The 12,125-nt window shown below is 50.5% G+C and overlaps 7 non-coding genes across 7 annotated transcripts; all 7 read right to left on the bottom strand.

The window, feature by feature from the left end:
* Window positions 1-691: 691 nt before the first annotated feature.
* Window positions 692-774, bottom strand: TRNAL-CAG (transfer RNA leucine (anticodon CAG)). Its single transcript has one exon. It is a non-coding gene; the product is annotated as a tRNA-Leu (tRNA).
* A 1,566-nt stretch (window positions 775-2,340) lies between these two features.
* Window positions 2,341-2,423, bottom strand: TRNAL-CAG (transfer RNA leucine (anticodon CAG)). The gene has a single exon. It is a non-coding gene; the product is annotated as a tRNA-Leu (tRNA).
* A 1,566-nt stretch (window positions 2,424-3,989) lies between these two features.
* On the bottom strand, window positions 3,990-4,072 carry TRNAL-CAG (transfer RNA leucine (anticodon CAG)). Its single transcript has one exon. It is a non-coding gene; the product is annotated as a tRNA-Leu (tRNA).
* A 1,566-nt stretch (window positions 4,073-5,638) lies between these two features.
* On the bottom strand, window positions 5,639-5,721 carry TRNAL-CAG (transfer RNA leucine (anticodon CAG)). Its single transcript has one exon. It is a non-coding gene; the product is annotated as a tRNA-Leu (tRNA).
* A 1,020-nt stretch (window positions 5,722-6,741) lies between these two features.
* Window positions 6,742-6,824, bottom strand: TRNAL-CAG (transfer RNA leucine (anticodon CAG)). The gene has a single exon. It is a non-coding gene; the product is annotated as a tRNA-Leu (tRNA).
* A 1,570-nt stretch (window positions 6,825-8,394) lies between these two features.
* TRNAL-CAG (transfer RNA leucine (anticodon CAG)) lies at window positions 8,395-8,477 on the bottom strand. The gene has a single exon. It is a non-coding gene; the product is annotated as a tRNA-Leu (tRNA).
* Window positions 8,478-10,047: 1,570 nt separating this feature from the next.
* On the bottom strand, window positions 10,048-10,130 carry TRNAL-CAG (transfer RNA leucine (anticodon CAG)). Its single transcript has one exon. It is a non-coding gene; the product is annotated as a tRNA-Leu (tRNA).
* Between the last annotated feature and the right edge of the window lie 1,995 nt (window positions 10,131-12,125).

The raw sequence follows: 12,125 nt of genomic DNA, 5'->3' as shown, positions 1-12,125 counted from the left end.
TCCAGGACGAACTGCAGACCTAGCTGGAGGACGGGAGTGTGTGGAGCAAGCTCCAACTCCATCTCCCTGTTCCAGAAGTCCGAGGCCGGCAGTTATAGGAAGCGTGGAATGCAATCACATGAAAAGTAAAAACCCGTTTCAGGCATGTCAGAAGTGGGATTCGAACCCAGACCTGAACGCAGCACCTTAGATCACTCGGCCATCCTGACTCTGCCTTAGGCGCTTGCCTGAATCGGCTTAGAGGCTATGTTGGCAAGTCTTTGACCACACTTAAATCCTCTTGGATTTCCTAAAATGTCTCCACAGTCTGCCAGGAATATACTCTTGCGCATCCCACCCACCCCTCCTAACCCACCACCCTCCCCATCCATTTTAAAAATGTCACTTCATTCCCACTAGGCCCAGTTAAAAGGACAACACATTGGGTTCTTTATGCATTTTTTCCAAAGGCAAAATGTCGCGGTGCGCCCGTTTGCATGTCCACAAGGCCGGCCCAGTCCAAAGATGGTTTTTCACTGGAGTTCACTTTCCCAAAAAAGAAGCGAGGAAATACAGGAAGCACTGGAAATCAACCATGAGGCCTGCAGTGCGTGCTCCAACTCCATCTCCCTGTTCCAGAAAGCCTTGGCCAGCAGTTATAGGACGCCTGGAATGTTACAATCAAATGAAAAGAAAAATTCTGTTACAGACATGTCAGAAGTGGGATTCGAACCCACGCCTCCAGAGGAGACTGCGACCTGAACGCAGCGCCTTAGACCACTCGGCCATCCTGACTCTGCCATTTGCACCCCTCAGATGCGGCTTAGAGGCAATGTTGGAAAGTCTCAAAGACCACCCGCCTAAAATCCTCTCCTATTGCATTAAAGTCTCCCAATTCCTCCCAAAAGAATAATCACAGGCAGGGCAGCACTCATACAACGACTACTGGCACAGACGTGCAGGGTTCAATCCCTATGTACAGCAGCTACTTGTCACAAGCACACATGAGTCTTTCATGTTTCTGCAGAACGGTGCTGCCTGCCACCTGTTAACAGACACAAGCAACTACACCTCAGGAAATAGGAAGGCAGGAGGCGGGCTGGTTTATGCAAATAAAAGCATGCACTGTGTCCAACCCTTCAGGAGGTTCAGGCAGTGTGCTAGAGCCTTCTTGGTCACAAGAGGTTGGGCACTAGTCCCGGGGAGCCTGTTTAGGCTGAAAGGACTGTGTATGGGCCGGCCTGATCTCCCTGTACTCCTGCACAGGACTCACTCTAAATGATAGGGCTAAAGAGTTCTGCCAGCAAAGCCTATATACAATGGCCGTTCGGGGCCGTTTGGGCAGACAGGTGGTTGGTTGGGCAGAGGGCGAGGAGGAAGAACTGTGTTCACTCCTCTGCCTGCCTTTTTACCTCTCGCTTCCCCCCACTCACTCCTCCATCTGCCTCCCACTATGTCACACTAACTTTCCTCCTGACCTCCATTTCAAATAGGTCACTTCATTCCAACTAGGCCCAGTGAAAAGGACAAGACGTTGGGTTCTTTATGCATTTTTTCCAAAGACAAAATGCTGCGCTGCGCCCATTTGCAAGTCCACAAAGCTAGCACAGTCCTAAGACGGTTTTTCATTTAAGCACTGTAGTACACCTGCCAAAAGGGCAGTGAAGCATTCCAGGACGAACTGCAGACCTAGCTGGAGGACGGGAGTGTGTGGAGCAAGCTCCAACTCCATCTCCCTGTTCCAGAAATCCGTGGCCGGCAGTTATAGGAAGCGTGGAATGCAATCACATGAAAAGTAAAAACCCGTTTCAGGCATGTCAGAAGTGGGATTCGAACCCAGACCTGAACGCAGCACCTTAGACCACTCGGCCATCCTGACTCTGCCTTAGGCGCTCGCCTGAATCGGCTTAGAGGCTATGTTGGCAAGTCTTTGACCACACTTAAATCCTCTTGGATTTCCTAAAATGTCTCCACAGTCTGCCAGGAATATACTCTCGCGCATCCCACCCACCCCTCCTAACCCACCACCCTCCCCATCCATTTTAAAAATGTCACTTCATTCCCACTAGGCCCAGTTAAAAGGACAACACATTGGGTTCTTTATGCATTTTTTCCAAAGGCAAAATGTCGCGGTGCGCCCGTTTGCATGTCCACAAGGCCGGCCCAGTCCAAAGATGGTTTTTCACTGGAGTTCACTTTCCCAAAAAAGAAGCGAGGAAATACAGGAAGCACTGGAAATCAACCATGAGGCCTGCAGTGCGTGCTCCAACTCCATCTCCCTGTTCCAGAAAGCCTTGGCCAGCAGTTATAGGACGCCTGGAATGTTACAATCAAATGAAAAGAAAAATTCTGTTACAGACATGTCAGAAGTGGGATTCGAACCCACGCTTCCAGAGGAGACTGCGACCTGAACGCAGCGCCTTAGACCACTCGGCCATCCTGACTCTGCCATTTGCACCCCTCAGATGCGGCTTAGAGGCAATGTTGGAAAGTCTCAAAGACCACCCGCCTAAAATCCTCTCCTATTGCATTAAAGTCTCCCAATTCCTCCCAAAAGAATAATCACAGGCAGGGCAGCACTCATACAACGACTACTGGCACAGACGTGCAGGGTTCAATCCCTATGTACAGCAGCTACTTGTCACAAGCACACATGAGTCTTTCATGTTTCTGCAGAACGGTGCTGCCTGCCACCTGTTAACAGACACAAGCAACTACACCTCAGGAAATAGGAAGGCAGGAGGCGGGCTGGTTTATGCAAATAAAAGCATGCACTGTGTCCAACCCTTCAGGAGGTTCAGGCAGTGTGCTAGAGCCTTCTTGGTCACAAGAGGTTGGGCACTAGTCCCGGGGAGCCTGTTTAGGCTGAAAGGACTGTGTATGGGCCGGCCTGATCTCCCTGTACTCCTGCACAGGACTCACTCTAAATGACAGGGCTAAAGAGTTCTGCCAGCAAAGCCTATATACAATGGCCGTTCGTGGCCGTTTGGGCAGGCAGGTGGTTGGTTGGGCAGAGGGCGAGGAGGAAGAACTGTGTTCACTCCTCTGCCTGCCTTTTTACCTCTCGCTTCCCCCCACTCACTCCTCCATCTGCCTCCCACTATGTCACACTAACTTTCCACCTGACCCCCATTTCAAATAGGTCACTTCATTCCAACTAGGCCCAGTGAAAAGGACAAGACGTTGGGTTCTTTATGCATTTTTTCCAAAGACAAAATGCCGCGCTGCGCCCATTTGCAAGTCCACAAAGCTAGCACAGTCCTAAGACGGTTTTTCATTTAAGCACTGTAGTACACCTGCCAAAAGGGCAGTGAAGCATTCCAGGACGAACTGCAGACCTAGCTGGAGGACGGGAGTGTGTGGAGCAAGCTCCAACTCCATCTCCCTGTTCCAGAAGTCTGTGGCCGGCAGTTATAGGAAGCGTGGAATGCAATCACATGAAAAGTAAAAACCCGTTTCAGGCATGTCAGAAGTGGGATTCGAACCCAGACCTGAACGCAGCACCTTAGACCACTCGGCCATCCTGACTCTGCCTTAGGCGCTTGCCTGAATCGGCTTAGAGGCTATGTTGGCAAGTCTTTGACCACACTTAAATCCTCTTGGATTTCCTAAAATGTCTCCACAGTCTTCCAGGAATATACTCTCGCGCATCCCACCCACCCCTCCTAACCCACCACCCTCCCCATCCATTTTAAAAATGTCACTTCATTCCCACTAGGCACAGTTAAAAGGACAACACATTGGGTTCTTTATGCATTTTTTCCAAAGGCAAAATGTCGCGGTGCGCCCGTTTGCATGTCCACAAGGCCGGCCCAGTCCAAAGATGGTTTTTCACTGGAGTTCACTTTCCCAAAAAAGAAGCGAGGAAATACAGGAAGCACTGGAAATCAACCATGAGGCCTGCAGTGCGTGCTCCAACTCCATCTCCCTGTTCCAGAAAGCCTTGGCCAGCAGTTATAGGACGCCTGGAATGTTACAATCAAATGAAAAGAAAAATTCTGTTACAGACATGTCAGAAGTGGGATTCGAACCCACGCCTCCAGAGGAGACTGCGACCTGAACGCAGCGTCTTAGACCACTCGGCCATCCTGACTCTGCCATTTGCACCCCTCAGATGCGGCTTAGAGGCAATGTTGGAAAGTCTCAAAGACCACCCGCCTAAAATCCTCTCCTATTGCATTAAAGTCTCCCAATTCCTCCCAAAAGAATAATCACAGGCAGGGCAGCACTCATACAATGACTACTGGCACAGACGTGCAGGGTTCAATCCCTATGTACAGCAGCTACTTGTCACAAGCACACATGAGTCTTTCATGTTTCTGCAGAACGGTGCTGCCTGCCACCTGTTAACAGACACAAGCAACTACACCTCAGGAAATAGGAAGGCAGGAGGCGGGCTGGTTTATGCAAATAAAAGCATGCACTGTGTCCAACCCTTCAGGAGGTTCAGGCAGTGTGCTAGAGCCTTCTTGGTCACAAGAGGTTGGGCACTAGTCCCGGGGAGCCTGTTTAGGCTGAAAGGACTGTGTATGGGCCGGCCTGATCTCCCTGTACTCCTGCACAGGACTCACTCTAAATGACAGGGCTAAAGAGTTCTGCCAGCAAAGCCTATATACAATGGCCGTTCGTGGCCGTTTGGGCAGGCAGGTGGTTGGTTGGGCAGAGGGCAAGGAGGAAGAACTGTGTTCACTCCTCTGCCTGCCTTTTTACCTCTCGCTTCCCCCCACTCACTCCTCCATCTGCCTCCCACTATGTCACACTAACTTTCCTCCTGACCTCCATTTCAAATAGGTCACTTCATTCCAACTAGGCCCAGTGAAAAGGACAAGACGTTGGGTTCTTTATGCATTTTTTCCAAAGACAAAATGCCGCGCTGCGCCCATTTGCAAGTCCACAAAGCTAGCACAGTCCTAAGACGGTTTTTCATTTAAGCACTGTAGTACACCTGCCAAAAGGGCAGTGAAGCATTCCAGGACGAACTGCAGACCTAGCTGGAGGACGGGAGTGTGTGGAGCAAGCTCCAACTCCATCTCCCTGTTCCAGAAGTCCGAGGCCGGCAGTTATAGGAAGCGTGGAATGCAATCACATGAAAAGTAAAAACCTGTTTCAGGCATGTCAGAAGTGGGATTCGAACCCAGACCTGAACGCAGCACCTTAGATCACTCGGCCATCCTGACTCTGCCTTAGGCGCTTGCCTGAATCGGCTTAGAGGCTATGTTGGCAAGTCTTTGACCACACTTAAATCCTCTTGGATTTCCTAAAATGTCTCCACAGTCTGCCAGGAATATACTCTTGCGCATCCCACCCACCCCTCCTAACCCACCACCCTCCCCATCCATTTTAAAAATGTCACTTCATTCCCACTAGGCCCAGTTAAAAGGACAACACATTGGGTTCTTTATGCATTTTTTCCAAAGGCAAAATGTCGCGGTGCGCCCGTTTGCATGTCCACAAGGCCGGCCCAGTCCAAAGATGGTTTTTCACTGGAGTTCACTTTCCCAAAAAAGAAGCGAGGAAATACAGGAAGCACTGGAAATCAACCATGAGGCCTGCAGTGCGTGCTCCAACTCCATCTCCCTGTTCCAGAAAGCCTTGGCCAGCAGTTATAGGACGCCTGGAATGTTACAATCAAATGAAAAGAAAAATTCTGTTACAGACATGTCAGAAGTGGGATTCGAACCCACGCCTCCAGAGGAGACTGCGACCTGAACGCAGCGCCTTAGACCACTCGGCCATCCTGACTCTGCCATTTGCACCCCTCAGATGCGGCTTAGAGGCAATGTTGGAAAGTCTCAAAGACCACCCGCCTAAAATCCTCTCCTATTGCATTAAAGTCTCCCAATTCCTCCCAAAAGAATAATCACAGGCAGGGCAGCACTCATACAACGACTACTGGCACAGACGTGCAGGGTTCAATCCCTATGTACAGCAGCTACTTGTCACAAGCACACATGAGTCTTTCATGTTTCTGCAGAACGGTGCTGCCTGCCACCTGTTAACAGACACAAGCAACTACACCTCAGGAAATAGGAAGGCAGGAGGCGGGCTGGTTTATGCAAATAAAAGCATGCACTGTGTCCAACCCTTCAGGAGGTTCAGGCAGTGTGCTAGAGCCTTCTTGGTCACAAGAGGTTGGGCACTAGTCCCGGGGAGCCTGTTTAGGCTGAAAGGACTGTGTATGGGCCGGCCTGATCTCCCTGTACTCCTGCACAGGACTCACTCTAAATGATAGGGCTAAAGAGTTCTGCCAGCAAAGCCTATATACAATGGCCGTTCGGGGCCGTTTGGGCAGACAGGTGGTTGGTTGGGCAGAGGGCGAGGAGGAAGAACTGTGTTCACTCCTCTGCCTGCCTTTTTACCTCTCGCTTCCCCCCACTCACTCCTCCATCTGCCTCCCACTATGTCACACTAACTTTCCTCCTGACCTCCATTTCAAATAGGTCACTTCATTCCAACTAGGCCCAGTGAAAAGGACAAGACGTTGGGTTCTTTATGCATTTTTTCCAAAGACAAAATGCTGCGCTGCGCCCATTTGCAAGTCCACAAAGCTAGCACAGTCCTAAGACGGTTTTTCATTTAAGCACTGTAGTACACCTGCCAAAAGGGCAGTGAAGCATTCCAGGACGAACTGCAGACCTAGCTGGAGGACGGGAGTGTGTGGAGCAAGCTCCAACTCCATCTCCCTGTTCCAGAAATCCGTGGCCGGCAGTTATAGGAAGCGTGGAATGCAATCACATGAAAAGTAAAAACCCATTTCAGGCATGTCAGAAGTGGGATTCGAACCCACGCCTCCAGAGGAGACTGCGACCTGAACGCAGCGCCTTAGACCACTCGGCCATCCTGACTCTGCCTTAGGCGCTCGCCTGAATCGGCTTAGAGGCTATGTTGGCAAGTCTTTGACCACACTTAAATCCTCTTGGATTTCCTAAAATGTCTCCACAGTCTGCCAGGAATATACTCTCGCGCATCCCACCCACCCCTCCTAACCCACCACCCTCCCCATCCATTTTAAAAATGTCACTTCATTCCCACTAGGCCCAGTTAAAAGGACAACACATTGGGTTCTTTATGCATTTTTTCCAAAGGCAAAATGTCGCGGTGCGCCCGTTTGCATGTCCACAAGGCCGGCCCAGTCCAAAGATGGTTTTTCACTGGAGTTCACTTTCCCAAAAAAGAAGCGAGGAAATACAGGAAGCACTGGAAATCAACCATGAGGCCTGCAGTGCGTGCTCCAACTCCATCTCCCTGTTCCAGAAAGCCTTGGCCAGCAGTTATAGGACGCCTGGAATGTTACAATCAAATGAAAAGAAAAAATCTGTTACAGACATGTCAGAGGTGGGATTCGAACCCACTGCGACCTGAACGCAGCGCCTTAGACCACTCGGCCATCCTGACTCTGCCGTTTGCACCCCTCAGATGCGGCTTAGAGGCAATGTTGGAAAGTCTCAAAGACCACCCGCCTAAAATCCTCTCCTATTGCATTAAAGTCTCCAAATTCCTCCCAAAAGAATAATCACAGGCAGGGCAGCACTCATACAACGACTACTGGCACAGACGTGCAGGGTTCAATCCCTATGTACAGCAGCTACTTGTCACAAGCACACATGAGTCTTTCATGTTTCTGCAGAACGGTGCTGCCTGCCACCTGTTAACAGACACGAGCAACTACACCTCAGGAAATAGGAAGGCAGGAGGCGGGCTGGTTTATGCAAATAAAAGCATGCACTGTGTCCAACCCTTCAGGAGGTTCAGGCAGTGTGCTAGAGCCTTCTTGGTCACAAGAGGTTGGGCACTAGTGCCGGGGAGCCTGTTTAGGCTGAAAGGACTGTGTATGGGCCGGCCTGATCTCCCTGTACTCCTGCACAGGACTCACTCTAAATTACAGGGCTAAAGAGTTCTGCCAGCAAAGCCTATATACAATGGCCGTTCGTGGCCGTTTGGGCAGGCAGGTGGTTGGTTGGGCAGAGGGCGAGGAGGAAGAACTGTGTTCACTCCTCTGCCTGCCTTTTTACCTCTCGCTTCCCCCCACTCACTCCTCCATCTGCCTCCCACTATGTCACACTAACTTTCCACCTGACCCCCATTTCAAATAGGTCACTTCATTCCAACTAGGCCCAGTGAAAAGGACAAGACGTTGGGTTCTTTATGCATTTTTTCCAAAGACAAAATGCCGCGCTGCGCCCATTTGCAAGTCCACAAAGCTAGCACAGTCCTAAGACGGTTTTTCATTTAAGCACTGTAGTACACCTGCCAAAAGGGCAGTCAAGCATTCCAGGACCAACTGCAGACCTAGCTGGAGGACGGGAGTGTGTGGAGCAAGCTCCAACTCCATCTCCCTGTTCCAGAAATCCGTGGCCGGCAGTTATAGGAAGCGTGGAATGCAATCACATGAAAAGTAAAAACCCATTTCAGGCATGTCAGAAGTGGGATTCGAACCCACGCCTCCAGAGGAGACTGCGACCTGAACGCAGCGCCTTAGACCACTCGGCCATCCTGACTCTGCCTTAGGCGCTCGCCTGAATCGGCTTAGAGGCTATGTTGGCAAGTCTTTGACCACACTTAAATCCTCTTGGATTTCCTAAAATGTCTCCACAGTCTGCCAGGAATATACTCTCGCGCATCCCACCCACCCCTCCTAACCCACCACCCTCCCCATCCATTTTAAAAATGTCACTTCATTCCCACTAGGCCCAGTTAAAAGGACAACACATTGGGTTCTTTATGCATTTTTTCCAAAGGCAAAATGTCGCGGTGCGCCCGTTTGCATGTCCACAAGGCCGGCCCAGTCCAAAGATGGTTTTTCACTGGAGTTCACTTTCCCAAAAAAGAAGCGAGGAAATACAGGAAGCACTGGAAATCAACCATGAGGCCTGCAGTGCGTGCTCCAACTCCATCTCCCTGTTCCAGAAAGCCTTGGCCAGCAGTTATAGGACGCCTGGAATGTTACAATCAAATGAAAAGAAAAAATCTGTTACAGACATGTCAGAGGTGGGATTCGAACCCACTGCGACCTGAACGCAGCGCCTTAGACCACTCGGCCATCCTGACTCTGCCGTTTGCACCCCTCAGATGCGGCTTAGAGGCAATGTTGGAAAGTCTCAAAGACCACCCGCCTAAAATCCTCTCCTATTGCATTAAAGTCTCCAAATTCCTCCCAAAAGAATAATCACAGGCAGGGCAGCACTCATACAACGACTACTGGCACAGACGTGCAGGGTTCAATCCCTATGTACAGCAGCTACTTGTCACAAGCACACATGAGTCTTTCATGTTTCTGCAGAACGGTGCTGCCTGCCACCTGTTAACAGACACGAGCAACTACACCTCAGGAAATAGGAAGGCAGGAGGCGGGCTGGTTTATGCAAATAAAAGCATGCACTGTGTCCAACCCTTCAGGAGGTTCAGGCAGTGTGCTAGAGCCTTCTTGGTCACAAGAGGTTGGGCACTAGTGCCGGGGAGCCTGTTTAGGCTGAAAGGACTGTGTATGGGCCGGCCTGATCTCCCTGTACTCCTGCACAGGACTCACTCTAAATTACAGGGCTAAAGAGTTCTGCCAGCAAAGCCTATATACAATGGCCGTTCGTGGCCGTTTGGGCAGGCAGGTGGTTGGTTGGGCAGAGGGCGAGGAGGAAGAACTGTGTTCACTCCTCTGCCTGCCTTTTTACCTCTCGCTTCCCCCCACTCACTCCTCCATCTGCCTCCCACTATGTCACACTAACTTTCCACCTGACCCCCATTTCAAATAGGTCACTTCATTCCAACTAGGCCCAGTGAAAAGGACAAGACGTTGGGTTCTTTATGCATTTTTTCCAAAGACAAAATGCCGCGCTGCGCCCATTTGCAAGTCCACAAAGCTAGCACAGTCCTAAGACGGTTTTTCATTTAAGCACTGTAGTACACCTGCCAAAAGGGCAGTCAAGCATTCCAGGACCAACTGCAGACCTAGCTGGAGGACGGGAGTGTGTGGAGCAAGCTCCAACTCCATCTCCCTGTTCCAGAAATCCGTGGCCGGCAGTTATAGGAAGCGTGGAATGCAATCACATGAAAAGTAAAAACCCATTTCAGGCATGTCAGAAGTGGGATTCGAACCCACGCCTCCAGAGGAGACTGCGACCTGAACGCAGCGCCTTAGACCACTCGGCCATCCTGACTCTGCCTTAGGCGCTCGCCTGAATCGGCTTAGAGGCTATGTTGGCAAGTCTTTGACCACACTTAAATCCTCTTGGATTTCCTAAAATGTCTCCACAGTCTGCCAGGAATATACTCTCGCGCATCCCACCCACCCCTCCTAACCCACCACCCTCCCCATCCATTTTAAAAATGTCACTTCATTCCCACTAGGCCCAGTTAAAAGGACAACACATTGGGTTCTTTATGCATTTTTTCCAAAGGCAAAATGTCGCGGTGCGCCCGTTTGCATGTCCACAAGGCCGGCCCAGTCCAAAGATGGTTTTTCACTGGAGTTCACTTTCCCAAAAAAGAAGCGAGGAAATACAGGAAGCACTGGAAATCAACCATGAGGCCTGCAGTGCGTGCTCCAACTCCATCTCCCTGTTCCAGAAAGCCTTGGCCAGCAGTTATAGGACGCCTGGAATGTTACAATCAAATGAAAAGAAAAAATCTGTTACAGACATGTCAGAGGTGGGATTCGAACCCACTGCGACCTGAACGCAGCGCCTTAGACCACTCGGCCATCCTGACTCTGCCATTTGCACCCCTCAGATGCGGCTTAGAGGCAATGTTGGAAAGTCTCAAAGACCACCCGCCTAAAATCCTCTCCTATTGCATTAAAGTCTCCCAATTCCTCCCAAAAGAATAATCACAGGCAGGGCAGCACTCATACAACGACTACTGGCACAGACGTGCAGGGTTCAATCCCTATGTACAGCAGCTACTTGTCACAAGCACACATGAGTCTTTCATGTTTCTGCAGAACGGTGCTGCCTGCCACCTGTTAACAGACACAAGCAACTACACCTCAGGAAATAGGAAGGCAGGAGGCGGGCTGGTTTATGCAAATAAAAGCATGCACTGTGTCCAACCCTTCAGGAGGTTCAGGCAGTGTGCTAGAGCCTTCTTGGTCACAAGAGGTTGGGCACTAGTCCCGGGGAGCCTGTTTAGGCTGAAAGGACTGTGTATGGGCCGGCCTGATCTCCCTGTACTCCTGCACAGGACTCACTCTAAATGACAGGGCTAGAGAGTTCTGCCAGCAAAGCCTATATACAATGGCCGTTCGTGGCCGTTTGGGCAGGCAGGTGGTTGGTTGGGCAGAGGGCGAGGAGGAAGAACTGTGTTCACTCCTCTGCCTGCCTTTTTACCTCTCGCTTCCCCCCACTCACTCCTCCATCTGCCTCCCACTATGTCACACTAACTTTCCTCCTGACCTCCATGTCAAATAGGTCACTTCATTCCAACTAGGCCCAGTGAAAAGGACAAGACGTTGGGTTCTTTATGCATTTTTTCCAAAGACAAAATGCCGCGCTGCGCCCATTTGCAAGTCCACAAAGCTAGCACAGTCCTAAGACGGTTTTTCATTTAAGCACTGTAGTACACCTGCCAAAAGGGCAGTGAAGCATTCCAGGACGAACTGCAGACCTAGCTGGAGGACGGGAGTGTGTGGAGCAAGCTCCAACTCCATCTCCCTGTTCCAGAAGTCCGAGGCCGGCAGTTATAGGAAGCGTGGAATGCAATCACATGAAAAGTAAAAACCCGTTTCAGGCATGTCAGAAGTGGGATTCGAACCCAGACCTGAACGCAGCACCTTAGATCACTCGGCCATCCTGACTCTGCCTTAGGCGCTTGCCTGAATCGGCTTAGAGGCTATGTTGGCAAGTCTTTGACCACACTTAAATCCTCTTGGATTTCCTAAAATGTCTCCACAGTCTGCCAGGAATATACTCTTGCGCATCCCACCCACCCCTCCTAACCCACCACCCTCCCCATCCATTTTAAAAATGTCACTTCATTCCCACTAGGCCCAGTTAAAAGGACAACACATTGGGTTCTTTATGCATTTTTTCCAAAGGCAAAATGTCGCGGTGCGCCCGTTTGCATGTCCACAAGGCCGGCCCAGTCCAAAGATGGTTTTTCACTGGAGTTCACTTTCCCAAAAAAGAAGCGAGGAAATACAGGAAGCACTGGAAATC

Source organism: Ambystoma mexicanum, chromosome 11, assembly GCF_040938575.1.
Source record: "Ambystoma mexicanum isolate Mex_15411 chromosome 11, UKY_AmexF1_1, whole genome shotgun sequence".
NCBI lineage: Eukaryota > Metazoa > Chordata > Amphibia > Caudata > Ambystomatidae > Ambystoma > Ambystoma mexicanum.
The sequence above is the reverse complement of the archived record's forward strand: the minus strand, read 5'-3'. Positions and strand labels throughout refer to the sequence as shown.